The sequence below is a fragment of the Camellia sinensis genome, chromosome 7 (genome assembly GCF_055761805.1).
Source record: "Camellia sinensis isolate YWXY chromosome 7, ASM5576180v1, whole genome shotgun sequence".
Classification (NCBI taxonomy): Eukaryota; Viridiplantae; Streptophyta; class Magnoliopsida; order Ericales; family Theaceae; genus Camellia; species Camellia sinensis.
The window spans coordinates 92,171,360-92,190,096 of record NC_138967.1 but is presented as its reverse complement, the minus strand read 5'-3'; the positions used below and the strand labels follow the sequence as shown (position 1 = coordinate 92,190,096).

The window sequence follows — 18,737 nt, the reverse complement described above, 5'->3', positions numbered from 1 at the left end:
TTAAAAAGAAGCAATGGGGAAAATATTTGATTACATGATGACAGACTCGATTACTCGATAAGCACAATTTCAATTTTCTGAATCATATGCTTGAAGATGCTCAATTTGTACGGAGAGGAACAAATTGCCACCAACACCAACGGTTTTGAAAACCCCGAAAGACCGCTACACGAATAATAAACCTCCCGCCTGGGAAGAGCTTCTCCTCTTCGCCGCCATACAGGAAACACATACGGCCATCACCGAGATAGGTGACAAAGCCCATGTAACGCTCAAGCAGAGGATTGAACATAATAGAAAGCTAACTTAGTACCCAATGAAACTTGAGGAAACCATTGGCATGCTCAAAATCAAAAGCAAAGAGCTCATCCCCTTTTGCTGACATGGCAATGTAAAAGCCCTCAAATTCAGCTCCAACACTGAAGGGAGAAGGCGCAAAACCACCGTCCTCCCTCCCCCAAAACTTCCTTGAAATTATTTAGCAAACCAACAACCGTTTCTGAAATTGCAAGTTAGATCCTCAATGGCTCAAGTTAAAATGGCTTCGTCAAAATTATTTTTTGGCTTACTACAGTGCACAAAACTTATTTTTTTGGTTATTCTACTCTAATAGGACTTGCCATTTTGGAACAACCAAATGCCAAATTCAAATTTGGGTTGTAAATTGTTCTAAAATTGTGTTCAAATTTGGGTTCTAAATTATTCTAAATTTTTTTTGCAATCTATAAACTTTCTAGTATTCAAAAAATTTGAGTGTTCCAAATTAAATTTGGAAAGCTGAATCTCTGGATGGATCTTTATTGAGTTTTTGTAATTTCATAGATTTTACTATAGTTTTAAAATTTATGGTAGAGTTTTGATTTGTAGAAGTTGTGAAACTAACAATTGGAGGTTCAAAAAAACAGCTAATTTTGGCAGCAAAACTGATTTGGCTTTGCTATTTTTTGGCATAGAATATGGCACACCATTAGAGTAGTGCTTTTGTCAAGCTAAGTTATTTTTTGGCTTTGGCAAGGCAAATAGAAAAACCATTGGAGTTGCTCTTAGAAGCCAAGTTTATACTCAACTGTGCTAGAAGTGAGGAAAAAAATCCGTGGACCTATAAAATTATTCTGTACACTTTCTCAAATTTTTTTTTGAAACCGATATTTCAAATTGTGTTTTTAGATTAAGGTGGAATGATTTAGATGCGGTTTGGTAACGTTTACATTTTATTATTTTTAGTTTATAGAAAATATTAAATATGTTTATGTTTATTTTAGGTAAAAATGAAAACAAAAAACAAATTTGATATACATGTTTTAAAAACTTATTTTGAAAACAAATGAAAGAATTGGTCTGCAGGAGGTAGTTGTAGACGGTTGAAGATGATGGCCAGATGTGGTTGTTCGCCTCCGAATGTGGTGGCCAAAAGTAATTGCCACTGGTGGGAGGTGGTTAGTGGTGGCCAAAAGTGATTGCCAACAATGAGAGATCATGGTCGAAAGTGGTTGACGGTTCGAAATATTAGCCACTCTGTCGTCTAAAGTGCTAGTTAAAGCTTGTCTCTAACAAGAAGTGGTGACCGAATGTGGTTATCACAAGTGGGAGGTGATTGGTGGCTGAAAGTGGTTGGTGTAAGAGGCCATTAACAATGGTGAGCGGTGGTAATAATGAGTAGTGGGTGGTGATTGGAAAGGGTGGCAGAAAGAGGAAGAAATGGAGGGGAAAAATTAAAAAGTGAAACCAATTTTTTTTGTAAACAAACAAGTTTTTATTTACAATTTCAAAAATTCTGAACAGAAGAAAGAAAGAAAATCTAAATGGGGTCGGATCATGACTGCGTTTGTTGGCAAGAGCATTTGCACTGAAAACATATTGACATACGTCCCTATCTAACTTGGATAAAATTTTTTGAACACGTGATGTTATTTATCGTCAAATTTATTTTATCATTTTATCATAATTGTCATATATGATTGAAATATTTTAAAGCAAACTGTACTGATAGTTCTTGAATTTTGTCCATCGTGTCATTTTAGTCCCTACACTTTTAATTTGCTTGATTTTGACCCTTGACTTTTTATATTGTGTCAATTTGGTCCATTTAATAATACTGATTATGATTTTTGTCAAAAAATGATTACTAAGTTGGTTGAGGTTAATTTACAGCGTTAGTTAAATTTATAATTTTACTCTTAAAAGCATGACACAGATTCTTATGTGCACATTTTCTATAAAAAAAAACACTAACACTTATAATCAATTGGATAAAATTAAGACAATATCATAAATTCAAGGTCAAAATCGAGCCAATTGAAATTATAAGGATCAAAATGACATAAGTGTCAAAGACTACTTGTGTAATTGGCCCAATATTTTTTCTCAACTCTTCATCTTTTATAGGCGTATAAGTGGTTTGGTTCGGTCAGGATTATGAGAAAGTTTAGCACCAAACTGAGTCTTTCAGTTTTGGTGGTTAAATAATCGAAATAAACCGCATATTACAATTCAATTTTGTTGGTTTTGTTAATTTGGTGTAGAAGAAGGATTCACATGAAATTTTAAAATAATTTATAAAAACTTGTAAAATTCCACATTGGGAATAAATGAAGAAAAATAGTGAAAATGTCTCCCTCCTTAATTTTTATTACAAAAATTGAATTATTAATCACTTAAAATATAAAAGTTTTTAAATATAATATTTCAGTTGATTCTGTTTATATTAGTGTAAAAATTTTCAAAATCAAAACATACCACACAATATGAAAAACAGACATAAAACTAAAATTTTGATCAATTTTGAGCAATCAGTTTGGTTTCATTGATTTTTCTTACACCCCTAATCTTTCAGTTTATATTAATGTAAAAATTTTCAAAATCGAAATAAAATACCAGTATAAAAAATGCAGCAAAAACTTAAAGTTCAATTGATCTTGGGTGGTTAGTTCGATTTCATTGATTGTTTTTACACCCCTAATCTTTCATGTGACATGGTAAGTTTTACTACTTTTTTAATATGATTGTTTTTAGATATGTACATTGCTTTTATAGTATAAATACAAGAGGTGAAATGGAGCCGTTGATAAATAATAGTTCTCTCATTTTATTTCACCTTTTTACATGTACTTATGCAATAACAATAGTGTGTATGTATAGGATTTATTTTATTTAGAAAATAATAAAACATACCATACTATGAGAAAGCAAATTGTTATTCATACAAAATTTATCACTAAAATGACGTGGCAATGACATTTTTGCAATAAAACGTCATTTAAATGGGGAATTTATTTTAAAATATAAGTCCCTATATAGTTAGGGTTATTAAACGAATCAAGCTACTCAAGCTCAATTTGTGTTTGACTCGTTAAAAACTCATTTGAAATCGGTTTATTATGTAAACAAGTCAAACTTAAAAGTACAATTTATTGGACTTAATCTAATAACTAGGAATTGTTTGATTCGCTAAAACAAGTTAAAATAATTATTCCTGACTTTCGTATGAAATTATCATTCTGTTATAATGTGAACGATGATTCAATTTAGGGTGCATTTTTTATTATTTTTTAGTGAATCAAAGGTGACAATAGATATTTTAATAGAATAATCATGTTATTCCGCTTCATTCCAATAGTGAAGCAAATAAATCATTATCCAAACAAGACACTACTTACCCAAACAAAGACTCGTATCAATTAACTATGCTGAAGAACAATTTTCAATAAGAACAATCAAATATTTTCCTTGCTTGGCCAATTACACATTACACACATATACAAAGAATCCAGAGTAGCCCATGCAATTTTTATTCTACGGTTAAGGAGGTCAAAGTGTTGCATGCATAAAATCAAGGAAAAGACTTCGCCACTTAGGTTATATGGGAAATCAATCGTTATAAAAAGGATTAGGTATCAACTTGGCAGGTAAGCGGGCTTTTCCCAGACTAAGCCCGTACACTAATTTATTTTCCAAACTAAGTCTAGTTTGGCCGAATTTCCTAAACTAAGCTGAAACGTGTTTACTAAACACACTTTCAGTATTTTGTGGTCCAGACAAAATACACAAAATTATGAAAGCGTGTTTAGAAAAGGTGTTTTTAATTAAGGTCGCACAATAATAAATCGCGTGTTTACTAATTATCGCGTCAATTAATAAAACGCAATTGAAAACACGCAACATGAAAACGTGTTTTGAAAACACGCTTTCAATAAAATAATAATTGTAACGCCCTCAAAATAATAACATTAAACCCATCAAATAGGACATGCATTTACATTTAAACTAACCGCATTCCTTTATTCATTCGAATTCCATTACATAAGTATTACATGTTAACATCAAAACAAAATGCCCTACGGGCTTACAGCTTTCCAAGTTAACACTTGGTTTCAACAAAAGAGTACTAACTCGTTTACACATTAAGCCCTTGGCTTGAAGTTACATGTAATACATCAAAAGTAAAACAACTACACTATGTCCGCCTCTAGCCTCCCAAGCTATGTCCTTGGAGGTGGCATGCTTCCTGCACCTGAAAATGATATTCCCATATAGGGTGAGCCACAACCCAGTAGAAATACACTAAACCAACCATGGACAATGACTAAAACATTAGCAATTGATAGTTGGTCGACACTGATACAATCACATAAATTACATATTTATGTCAACGACTTACAAGTCCCAATTACTTTTCGTTTTCCCTTTTTCAACAGATAAGCATGCTAGCTCTATCATCATTTCCACAGATATGTATAAAAACTATATCTCACATTCAGATAAGCATAAAAGCTATATCCACATTCTCAACAGATATGTATATCAACAATATCCACAGATAAGCATACAAGCTGTATCCACATTCTACAACAGATATGTATATCAACAATATCCACAGATAAGCATACAAGCTGTATCCACATTCTACAACAGATATGTATATCAACAATATCCACAGATAAGCATACAAGCTGTATCCACACTTCACAAAGATAAGCATATGAGCTCTATCTTCACTTCTCTAGACAAGCATATGAGCTCTGTCTACGGAGTTCATCCCCTATCTCCTCCCAATACCTATCCGGTTTAGAGGTACATCCCCTATCTTCCCCTAAACCGCGGAGTACATCCCCTATCTCCTCCTCTACACATAACGTATATAAACACATTGGTTCTATATACAATCACACAATACACACAATTAATGTATTCTATCAGCCGTCAAGTTCCATGACACATTCCATTGATTAGTTTCCGTTTACCTAATCATCATGCATTGTCTACAACAATCTCGACTATCCTCCACCGATAGCCCAAAGCAGTTATTTCTAAAACAGAAAATAAATGCACAAATGGATATTCAATCAACATTTTATTTCCTCATTTCTCACCAATTAATTATCCCTATTAATTAAACAATGTAATTAGGCCATTTTCCATAATTACTATTTCAACCCTTAGGTCCCATTTTCATCAATGATTCAACAATCATTCCATTTTCTATGCCAAACATGCATCTAGGTTTATTATGAATAAAACCCCAACTTTTGTAAAATTACACATAAGCCCCAAACTTTCACAAAATTACCAAACCAAGCCCAACATCTCAAAATACCAAAATTTAAAGACAAAACCCATAGAGAGGAGTAGGTTATCCCTACCTCAAATTCGGAGTCCCAAAGGAGAAGACGACAAAACCCAACGTGCTCCAAAACCCGTGATTTTCAGATTAAAATGTAGCCCTCGACGATCAACAACTTTTTTGTAAAGACCAAAGGTGAGTAAATCACTCCTACTAGATCAAAACCTAGAGAGAAGGTAGAGTCTAGAGTGAGAGGCTCAACAATGGTGATTTTGGAAAAGTAAGAGAGAGAAGAGAAAGTGAAAAAGTGATTTGAAAAGTCACAATTTCGGGACTTTAACCCAGGTCTCCGCTCGAGCGTAAAACACCCCGCTCGAGCGGCCACTCACAGACTTCCGCTCGAGCGGCCAACCTCCCGCTCGAGCGCAGAATGCACTCGCCCAGCACTTTTGCAGAACCAGGCCTCTGCTCGAGCTCCCAACCCTACGCTCGAGCTCACAACACTGCACAAAAAGATACTGGATGGATGTATTCCCCGCTCGAGCGCCAACACCTCCGCTCGAGCGGACAGGCCAAAAATCTGGGCAACTAGTTTTGGTTTCTAAACTCAACCAACCTGTAACCAACCCGCCCAACACATCCTATAACTCAAATAAAAAGTAGGAAAGGATGTAAACAAGATAATAAACAACTACCAACATCCACGGACACATGTCCGGATCACTGTACAACAAGGGTAAACCCGAGATCGCTATAACCTCCCCCCCTTAAAGAATTTCGCCCCCGAAATTAAGCACAAGTTTTCAAAAACAAGTTTTTCTCCAATTTAGACAATGTTACACTTGAACAGTCAACAATTCGACCCATTACCGGTCATCCCATCCCTTAAACAAGAGACAAATCACAATATGTAAACAAAATATGTACTTCAACATGCATCAACATTATGCACTATCCTTCCAATTTCAACAATATATTCAACAGATATAATGTTACATTCAACTTCCATATGAGGCAAGTTCCAAAACATACTTTCAATAAACCAAACATTTTCAATGTTTCACAACTTAAGACATATATAAAAGCTCTTAAGTTCAACAAAACGGAAAATTTAAATACAAGATCACACATCAACAAACAAGTCCGGATATTTCTCACGGACTTCCAACTCACGTTCCCAAGTGGCTTCCTCCACTCCGTGATGTTTCCACAAGACTTTCACCAAAGGAATGGTCTTACCACGCAGGACCTGATCCCGCCTATCCAAGACCCGAACCGGTCTCTCCTCATACGAGGCATCCTCATCTACCTCTAAATCGGTCCAATCCAGCACATGTGATGGATCTGGCTCATACTTCCGAAGCATACTCACATGAAACACGTCATGCACCCCGGACAACTGCGGCGGTAAGGCTAACCGATAAGCAACCTCACCTATCCTCTCAAGGATCTCAAAAGGACCAATAAACCGAGGGGATAACTTCCCACTCTTCCCAAACCTCATAAGACCTCGCCTAGGTGATATCTTCAGAAAGACATGATCACCTACCTCAAACGCCAAAGGCCTCCTCCTACGGTCGGCATAACTCTTTTGTCGACTCTGGGCTGTAACAAGCCTCCTACGGATAATCTCAACTTTCTCCGTCGTCTCCCTAACCAACTCCGGACCCAACAAAGGTGCATCACCCACCTCGGCCCAACACACTGGAGATCTACACGGTCGGCCATACAAGGCCTCAAACGGTGCCATACCGATGCTAGACTGAAAACTGTTGTTGTAGGCAAACTCTACCAATGGCAAGTGCCTCTCCCACGTCCCACTGAAATCCAGGACACAACCCCGAAGCATATCCTCGAGGATCTGAATAGTACGCTCGGACTGCCCGTCAGTCTGAGGATGATAAGCCGTACTAAAGGTCAACTTAGTGCCCAAGGCACTCTGCAAACTCTGCCACAACCTAGCAGTAAAACGAGGATCTCTATCTGAGACGATCGTCACTGGGACCCCGTGCAATCTCACTATGTCCCGAATATACAAGTCGGCAAGATGATCTACCGAATCTCTCACGCGCATAGGAATAAAGTGCGCCGACTTAGTCAACCGGTCTACAACCACCCAAATAGCATCACTACCCCGCTGAGTCCTCGGACGACCTACAACGAAGTCCATAGTGACATGCTCCCACTTCCACTCGGCAATAGGCAAGGGTTGCAACAAACCCGCTGGCCTCTGATGCTCGGCCTTCACTTGCTGGCAAGTAAGGCACCTTGATACGAAAACAGCCACATCTCTCTTCATACCCCGCCACCAAAACTGGCGACCCAAATCCTGATACATCTTAGTACCTCCCGGATGCACCGTAAGGCGCGAATGATGAAACTCTCGGAGTACTTCCTCTCGGCAAGACGCCGGTACAAACAAACGGTCTCGGTATCTCACACTCAGGTCGGGATACACCGTCAAACCCTTCTCAACTTTCCCACTGGAGATCTTCTCTCGGAGGGATTCTACCTCAAGGTCACCTCTCTGTGCCTCTAACACTCTAGTCACAAGTGTAGGCTGCGCAACAACAGAAAACAAGGCCGCAGCCTCAACAGATTCGCCCAGTAGCAAATCAAACTCGCCAAGTGCTCCCAATATCTCCCATTCCCGGATGGCTATACAAGCTACATCACTAATGGTTTTCCTACTAAGGGCATCGGCCACAACATTGGCCTTTCCCGGATGATAATGTAACTCAAAATCATAATCCTCGATGAACTCCATCCATCTCCTCTGCCTCAGATTCAAGTCTCTCTGTGTAAACAGATACTTCAAACTCTTATGATCCGAGAATACCTCGAACCTCTCACCATAAAGGTAGTGCCTCCAGATTTTCAAGGCAAAGATCACAGCTGCTAACTCTAGGTCGTGTGTGGGGTAATTCTTCTCGTGTATTTTCAACTGACGTGAGCCATAAGCTACCACTTTCCCCTCCTGCATCAACACACAACCCAAACCCTCTCGTGAGGCATCACAATAAACCGCATAACCCAACCCTCTCTCCGGAATAATCAACACCGGAGCAGTGGTCAATCTAACTTTCAGCTCTTGAAACGACTTTTCACAAGTCTCACTCCACACAAACTTGACTCCCTTCCGAGTCAGTCTAGTCAACGGTGACGCTAACCTAGAGAAATCTTTCACAAACCGACGGTAATACCCAGCTAATCCCAGAAAACTGCGGATCTCAAACACACTCTTAGGCTGTGCCCAATCTTGCACTGCCTCAACCTTGGATGTATCAACAGACACCCCTTTCCCGGATACCACGTGGCCTAAGAATTTGACTTTCCCCAGCCAGAACTCACACTTCCCAAACTTGGCATACAGCCTATGGGCTCTAAGTAACTCAAGCACCACTCTCAAGTGTGCCTCGTGCTCCTCCTCAGAAGACGAATAGATAAGGATGTCGTCCACGAAGACAACCACAAATCGGTCTAAGAACTCCCGGAAAATCCGGTTCATCAAGTCCATAAAGACTGCCGGTGCATTGGTAAGCCCAAATGGCATCACCAGAAACTCATAATGGCCATACCGCGTACGGAATGCCGTTTTCGGAATATCCTCATCCCTGACCCTCAACTGATGGTAACCCGATCTCAAGTCTATCTTAGAGAAACAACGGGAACCCTTCAATTGGTCAAACAAATCATCTATACGGGGCATAGGGTACTTATTTTTAACCGTAGCCCGATTCAACTTCCTGTAGTCAATACACAATCTTAAGGCACCATCTTTCTTTTTAACAAAGAGGGCCGGCACTCCCCACGGTGAAACACTAGGGCGAACAAAGCCCTTATCGAGCAATTCCTGGAGCTGAACTTTCAACTCAACCAACTCTGCTGGAGCAAAACGGTAAGGTGCCATAGAAATCGGCGCCGTACCAGGCACTAAATCAATAGAGAACTCTATCTCTCGGTGAGGTGGCAAACTAACAAGATCTTCGGGAAAGACATCCGAATACTCACAAACCACCCTCGGTAACACAACCTGGGTCTCACCACTCTCACCACTCTCAAAGCTAGCAAGTAGACTACTAAGCTCACTTCGCCCTCGCGAATCATACCCCGGTGGCAAAACACTACCAACCCGGTCTCCCAAGAAATGGAACCACTCCCCGCTCAAGGTACACAATGTAACCCTCTGGCGGTAGCAATCAATAACAGCCCGGTATGACGATAACCAGTCCATACCCAAAATAACATCAAAACCCTTCATGGGCATGACAACAAACGGAAAAGGAAGCCTATAGTCGGCGACCTCTATATCACATCCTCTAACACCCTGTTTCAGAATCAACTCACCACCCAAAGGCGATACCACACAAATAGGAGATGCTAACTGTGCTAACTCCAATTCCAAAACAGATGCAATTGCAGCAGATACAAAAGAATGAGATGCACCCGTGTCTATCAACACATTAGCAACTGAGTTGCAAAACAGAAAAGTACCTCTCACTACTGATGGAGCCGGTACTAAATCCTGCGCGGTAACAGCATACACGCGCCCCGTAGGCCCCTGGTCTACCTGCTCACCTCTCGGAGCAAAAGACTGCTGCACAGACTGGGATGACGAAACTCCCGGATTGGCCCTCGAGGCCTGCACAGACTGAGCTGGCTGAAAACCCTGCGTCTGCCTAGAACCAGACGCTCCCGGAGTGGCACTCAACTGTGGGCAAAACCTCTTCATGTGTCCAGGTTGTCCACACTGATAACAAGTCAGGAGCTGCCCCCTGCCCAAACTCTGACTCTGCGGTCTAGCTGAAGAAGAAGCAGCTTTCTGACCCCCACCCTTCTGCGGGCAAACTGAAACCTTGTGACCCAACTGGCCACACTTGTAACAAGTGAATTCCCCCTGACTGCCTCTCCCCGAGCCTACACTCGGCACTGGAAAGGTCGATCTAGAGACTGCACCCTGAGACTGCTGTGGGTTATAACCCCTCTGCCTCCTGCCATCACTCTGACTATCCTGGCTCCTCTTGGAGCCTCTCTGACCCTCATCCTCCTCCTGCATCATAAGCTCCATATGAGCTGCAGCGTCCACTAGGTGTCTATACTCTCGAATATATGACCCACCAATTCTCAACTTGAGGCCCCGCCTCAACTTCCGCTCAAACTCATAGCAACGACGTTCCTCAGACGCCACCAGTTCAGGTGCAAACCTAGACAGACTGGTAAAAGTAGCCTCAAACTCGGCCACTGACAAGCCCTGCTGATTAAGCCGGCTAAACTGATCCCTCAGCTTCTCCCTAGCTGCTGCTGATAAAAACCTCTCCTGAAAAGCATTCACAAACGCCTCCCAAGTACCACCAACACGAGCTTTCTCGTACTTCCACCATTGACCCGCATCTCCCTTCAGTTGAAAGGATGCCAAGGTCACTTTCAGTGCTCCGTCCTCGATGCCAAGCATCTCAAACGTCTTCGTTGTCTGTTCGAGCCATTCATCTGCCTTAAGCGGCTCTTTAGGATCCCCGATAAACTCGTCCGGATTACACCGAAAGAACTCCCTCTTCAAGAAGGAAGGCCCTGCCTCAGCTGCCTGATTCCCAGCTCTAAGAATACCTAAAGCTCCTGCTATCTCTCTGGCCAAGGCACCCATAGCCTGCTGACCTACTGGCTCGGCCACATTGGCCTGCCCAACTCCCTCCTGCACTGCCAGAATCTCACCCTGTAACGGTACTTCCTGCCTCGCAGGTCTACCACGCCTAGCACCTCTTCCTCGTCCTGACATCCTAATAAAGGCAACACAGAACATTAGCACATTCATAAATGTGCCGAAACTAAACACTTACGTCCTAATGCATGGACAAGTGTAATTCACTCCACATAAGCACATAAACACATAAGCACTTACGAACTTCATTTCCGGATAATGACAGTCCGAGGCGTTACTAGAGTTCCGGTTAGAAACAGCATTGATCAAGTGCCTTTCCAACAAGACTCCCAGAAACTCAAGGATCCAATCAACATCCCAGAAATTAAATCCCATACCCACATAGTCACATAAGCATGTTATCACTTAAGCACATAGCCTATGATACTACATCTAAGTCTCTATCAAGCGAGACAAACCCATTGTGATACTAATCACTTCCCACGTACCCAAAGTATTCGAACCCGGGACGCTCTGATACCAAGTTGTAACGCCCTCAAAATAATAACATTAAACCCATCAAATAGGACATGCATTTACATTTAAACTAACCGCATTCCTTTATTCATTCGAATTCCATTACATAAGTATTACATGTTAACATCAAAACAAAATGCCCTACGGGCTTACAGCTTTCCAAGTTAACACTTGGTTTCAACAAAAGAGTACTAACTCGTTTACACATTAAGCCCTTGGCTTGAAGTTACATGTAATACATCAAAAGTAAAACAACTACACTATGTCCGCCTCTAGCCTCCCAAGCTATGTCCTTGGAGGTGGCATGCTTCCTGCACCTGAAAATGATATTCCCATATAGGGTGAGCCACAGCCCAGTAGAAATACACTAAACCAACCATGGACAATGACTAAAACATTAGCAATTGATAGTTGGTCGACACTGATACAATCACATAAATTACATATTTATGTCAACGACTTACAAGTCCCAATTACTTTTCGTTTTCCCTTTTTCAACAGATAAGCATGCTAGCTCTATCATCATTTCCACAGATATGTATAAAAACTATATCTCACATTCAGATAAGCATAAAAGCTATATCCACATTCTCAACAGATATGTATATCAACAATATCCACAGATAAGCATACAAGCTGTATCCACATTCTACAACAGATATGTATATCAACAATATCCACAGATAAGCATACAAGCTGTATCCACATTCTACAACAGATATGTATATCAACAATATCCACAGATAAGCATACAAGCTGTATCCACACTTCACAAAGATAAGCATATGAGCTCTATCTTCACTTCTCTAGACAAGCATATGAGCTCTGTCTACGGAGTTCATCCCCTATCTCCTCCCAATACCTATCCGGTTTAGAGGTACATCCCCTATCTTCCCCTAAACCGCGGAGTACATCCCCTATCTCCTCCTCTACACATAACGTATATAAACACATTGGTTCTATATACAATCACACAATACACACAATTAATGTATTCTATCAGCCGTCAAGTTCCATGACACATTCCATTGATTAGTTTCCGTTTACCTAATCATCATGCATTGTCTACAACAATCTCGACTATCCTCCACCGATAGCCCAAAGCAGTTATTTCTAAAACAGAAAATAAATGCACAAATGGATATTCAATCAACATTTTATTTCCTCATTTCTCACCAATTAATTATCCCTATTAATTAAACAATGTAATTAGGCCATTTTCCATAATTACTATTTCAACCCTTAGGTCCCATTTTCATCAATGATTCAACAATCATTCCATTTTCTATGCCAAACATGCATCTAGGTTTATTATGAATAAAACCCCAACTTTTGTAAAATTACACATAAGCCCCAAACTTTCACAAAATTACCAAACCAAGCCCAACATCTCAAAATACCAAAATTTAAAGACAAAACCCATAGAGAGGAGTAGGTTATCCCTACCTCAAATTCGGAGTCCCAAAGGAGAAGACGACAAAACCCAACGTGCTCCAAAACCCGTGATTTTCAGATTAAAATGTAGCCCTCGACGATCAACAACTTTTTTGTAAAGGCCAAAGGTGAGTAAATCACTCCTACTAGATCAAAACCTAGAGAGAAGGTAGAGTCTAGAGTGAGAGGCTCAACAATGGTGATTTTGGAAAAGTAAGAGAGAGAAGAGAAAGTAAAAAAGTGATTTGAAAAGTCACAATTTCGGGACTTTAACCCAGGTCTCCGCTCGAGCGTAAAACACCCCGCTCGAGCGGCCACTCACAGACTTCCGCTCGAGCGGCCAACCTCCCGCTCGAGCGCAGAATGCACTCGCCCAGCACTTTTGCAGAACCAGGCCTCTGCTCGAGCTCCCAACCCTACGCTCGAGCTCACAACACTGCACAAAAAGATACTGGATGGATGTATTCCCCGCTCGAGCGCCAACACCTCCGCTCGAGCGGACAGGCCAAAAATCTGGGCAACTAGTTTTGGTTTCTAAACTCAACCAACCTGTAACCAACCCGCCCAACACATCCTATAACTCAAATAAAAAGTAGGAAAGGATGTAAACAAGATAATAAACAACTACCAACATCCACGGACACATGTCCGGATCACTGTACAACAAGGGTAAACCCGAGATCGCTATAATAATAATTATTATTATTAATTTTACTCCCACATCACACACACTGACACTCACACTGTCACACCCCAAATCCGGGCATGACTGGCCGTGGCCCACAGGGACTTAGCCCAAGGCACACGTAAGCCTAAACACGAATCCAATCACATTGAACAACTGAACAATAGTCCAATAATAAATAACCAAAACTCAATCCAGACATGCCACAATTATAAACGGCAAAATCAACCGTAATCAAAAGCCATCCAAACTTATGGGATATAAACAACCCACATATCAAAAATAATCCTAAATGAACTTCGATAAGAATAAATATAAATATGCACAAACTTGACATAACACTCTAAACTAAAGGAATGCCCTAGAGGTCCATGCAATTGAGTCCCCGCTACGCCATGAGTCCACTCTAAGTCCTTCTAACACCTGGAAATGGTAAACAACTAAGTCAGCTGATAGCTCAGTGAGTAGCAACATGGATAGTAAATACAGTTTTGAAAACAGGGTTCAATTCCAAAATAAGATATATATCACAGAAACTAGATTGGCATACAGTTTGGTAAATACAATCTGTTTCAAAAAGAAGGTTCCACAGTTCAACACTTAAAATACTCATGTCTCGCAAGAACATGATAAACGACATTTTTCACTTAAAACAGATTATAACATGAACACCAATAATTTTCTGGGTACCAATAAAAACAAATAATCTGCCACACATTTCTCAAGCTATAAGCCCCGTTAGATCCAATACCGAACTAAGAGTCATCCTCAGGGTGGCACCTGGGCCTTTTCTCAAAGACGATCCGATTGAAGGTCACCTAGTTGTTTTTAAAGGTCTGTTCCTTACAATCGTTGAGCACTAGAGTCATCACGGCCCAACCCGGATCTGTTCCCTAGTGGCCAGAGTCACCACACACAGTGGAATAATTTCCCTGGACTAAATACACACATGGTCCCAATAATCAATACACATCAGTTTTCGCAAAACATGGTGGTTCATCATTATAAACATGAGACCAAAACAAATAGTTTACAGTATGCCAAGTTCACACATGTTTCAGAAATAATTTGATTCAATTGATAATATAATAATTTATCAAAACAATTTAGTCTTGAAACAACAATTTAATTTTCCAACAGTTCAGGGTAGGGGAACATTTATAAAAATACGTAGCATGAAACTACTCACCTGAAACGCAATAATATAATCCTCGAATAGAGTGTAAAAGTCCAACTAGTGGCCTGAACCAAGTATAAAAACTACGCGTCACAACTAATTTAAAAATACTAAAAAAAATAGGAACTAAGTAACCTCAAACTAAAACGCACTAACACGGCTCAACCCAACTCACCGTTACTCTTAAATATTATCTAAGTTCATATTCTTCAAGGTCTAAAATCACCCAAGACATAGATTCCGATCGAAACTTAACTAAAAAACTTTAAGATGAAACAGTGTTTAAAACAAGTTTTCCCAATCTATTCGCTAACTTTGAAAATTACAAAACCCACTCCACGCTATTCGAAAAACTCCAATAACCTCTAGATATAATCTAATATATCCTAAGTTTCAAACCCAATTGGTTTCACTTGATTTGCTTATCAAAATAATTTTCTACAATTTATTATATCCAAACAGGTTGTTTTCTGCAGCACTTTAAAGAAATTGACGGTTCTCTTAATATACACGAGCAATCAATGCAAGGCCAAAAACGTATGAAACTAGACTCGTAACCGGTTCTAATGACACTAATTTGATAATTTTTGGATTTATACCCAAAGAGAACAACAATCCCGAATTTACTGTTTCGGACTGGTTTTCTGGACAGATTTGAATACCTCAATTTATATGGATTTCGACTCCCAAAAATTATGAAAAAAATTCAGATATGCAATTCAATGTGTAATTGATCTACTGTAAAAATTTCAGATTAAAATCCATCCGTTTGATATGGTTTCTTGATTTTTAAAGTTAGCGATTATGTGCAGAATTTTTGGACTAAGATTCACACCGATTCTTTATACATGAATTTAACTCCTTAGATTTCTTAACAGCATATATATATACACAAAATACATACACCTACAATCTCTCCATCAATGAATTAAATAACAATATTATTAGGATAAAGAACAAAGAAAGAAGAGAAGAAAACCTAGGAAGCCACACAGCACAACACACCCAAAGCTCTCCTTCTTGGCTACAACAATAATCTTGATGATTGAAAAACCCCTCTCTTTTCTTCATAAACCCACGGCTGCTAGGGCTGCTAGTGTTGTGGAAAACAATTATAACAAGAGTTAGGGTTTGTGTTTATTTTATTTTATACTAGTTGTGGGCACACTTAGGTCAAATAGATAGATAAATATACAAAATACATATTAAGTTACATGCAATGTCTAACTTATTAATTTTGTGGTCTAGAGTTCAAGTCACACCCTCTTCTCTTTTTTTTTTTTTTTTTTTTTAATAATAAATCTTGCTTCTCAATCAATGACTTTCACCATAAATTTATTTTAGGTTTAAAATTAATTAAAAGATCCTCTAATAATGTTTAATTTGCACTTAAAGATTCATAATAAAATATTTGAGATTTATAAAATTATTATTTAATTATTTACTTAATTTTTATATTCGGGTTCTCACACACACTCTTTTCTCTCTCTCTCTCTCTCTCTCTCTCTCTCTCTCTCTCTCTCTCTCTGACACACTTGCACCCACGTCACTCACACTCACATCACTTCACTCTCCCTCTCTCTCTTTCACACACATCCACACACACTCATAATAAATAAACAAAAATAAAAATAATTAATTTTATTCATTATATTTATTTTAATAAAACATATATAATTTTTAATATATATAAATTTTGTTTTTATAAAATTAATACCAATAAAAAGATATCAATCATATTTTTAAAATGAGACCAATATTAAATATATGTAATAATAATTTATAATAACAAATAATAACCACTCTGTTTGATTCGATTATTATGTATTATTATAAATTATTGTTACATATATTTGATATTGGTCTATAAAAATAACAATCACTCTGTTTGGTTTGATTATCTTTAAAAGGAGATTAATAATTTAAAAAATATAACCAAACCAAACAGAGTAATTATTATTTATTATTATAAATTATTATATATATTTAATATTGGTCTCATTTTAAAAATATGATTGATATCTTTTTATTGGTATTAATTTTATAAAAATAAAATTTATATATATTAAAAATTATATATGTTTTATTACAATAAATATAATGAATAAAATTAATTATTTTTATTTTTATTTATTTATTATAATTGTGTGTGGATGTGTGTGAGAGAGAGAGAGTGGAGTGATGTGAGTGTAAGTGTGTTAGAGAGAGAGAGAGAGAGAGAAAAGAGTGCGAGTGTCTGTGATGTCTGATGCCAAGTCTTATCTTCTTTTTTTTTGGCCACGGGGTCACTGCTGTGACCCCCTATTGCGTTTTTTATTGTACTTAAAACGACACAGTTTTATCTTCTTCTTTTTTTTTTTTAATACTCTTACTATGTTTTTTGGCATCATAAATTACACTTTGTCCTAAACCTTAAATCCTAAACTCTAAAATAAAAATAAATAAATTTTAAGAATTAAATCCTAAACTCTAAAATAAAAAAAATAAATTTTAAGAATTAAACTATAAATTCTAAACCCTAAATCCTAAACCCTAAAATAAAAATAAATAAATGTTAAGAATTAAACCCTAAACCCTAAAATAAAATAAAAAATTAAGAATTAAACCCTATATCCTAAACCTTAAAATAAAAAAAAATAAATTTTAAGTATTAAAGTAAAAAAGTGATCATTTTATATAGTTGATTATTATTTGTTATTATAAATTATTATATATATATATATATGTATATATTTAGGCCTCGTTCGGGAACAGACTAATTTAGTAACTTTTTGGCTATTTGGCTAAAATATGAGCTAAAAAAAATTAGTATGTTTGAGATGACTTTTTGACTTTTTACGAAAATATGTGCAAAAAGTAGAGAGAAAAGAGAATCTTTGACTTTTTGATATGGGTTGTTGACTTTTTGGTTAATTTAGTAACTTTTTTACTTTTTAACTAAAAGGAAGGGTTCCCAAACGAGGCCTTAATATTAGTCTCAATTTTATAAAATAAAATTTATATACATTAAAAATTATATATGTTTTTATTAAAATAAATATAATGAATAAAATTAATTACTTTTATTTTTATTTATTTATTATAAATGTGTGTAGAAGTGTGTGTGAGAGAGAGAGAGTGGAATGATATGAGTGTGAGTGATGTGAATGTAAGTGTATGTGAGTGAGAGAGAGAGAGAGAGAGAGAGAGAGAAGAGTGAGTGTTAGTGTAAAATTAATTATTAATTTTTTTTTTATTGAAAGCGCGTTTTCAAAACACGTATTTTTCAATTTCGTTTTATTAATTGATGCGATAATTAATAAACACGCAATTTGCAACCGCGCGACCTTAATTGAAAATGCGTTTTCTAAATACGTTTTCATAATTTTATTTATTTTGTCTGCCTAAACCACAAAAATGCTGAAAGTGTATTTAATAAACACGTTTTAGCTTAATTTGAAAAAATCGGCCAAACTAGACTTAGTTTGGGAAATAAAATAGTGCAGGGCTTAGTTTAGGAAAAGCACCGAGGTAAGCAACAATTGAAAAAAGAAGGGATTTAATTATTGAGAGGCTCAGAAAAATAGAATTTCTTCACATCTATGGAAAATTCTACAAGTTAGTTCTAGTTGGATATATAGGATTGCTCTATGAAAACCACATATTTGTTGATTAAGATAGAATAAGTTACACTTCTAATTTGACTCAAATTTCACTTTAGTCCTTACCA

General features: G+C 37.7%; 1 long non-coding RNA gene across 1 annotated transcript; it reads right to left on the bottom strand.

Moving 5' to 3' along the window:
- Positions 1–13,979: 13,979 nt before the first annotated feature.
- LOC145795201 (uncharacterized) lies at positions 13,980–16,147 on the bottom strand. Its single transcript, XR_014335671.1, has 3 exons — positions 16,008–16,147; positions 15,041–15,093; positions 13,980–14,274 (listed from the first exon to the last, which is right to left on the bottom strand). It is a non-coding gene; the product is annotated as an uncharacterized LOC145795201 (long non-coding RNA).
- Positions 16,148–18,737: the final 2,590 nt, after the last annotated feature.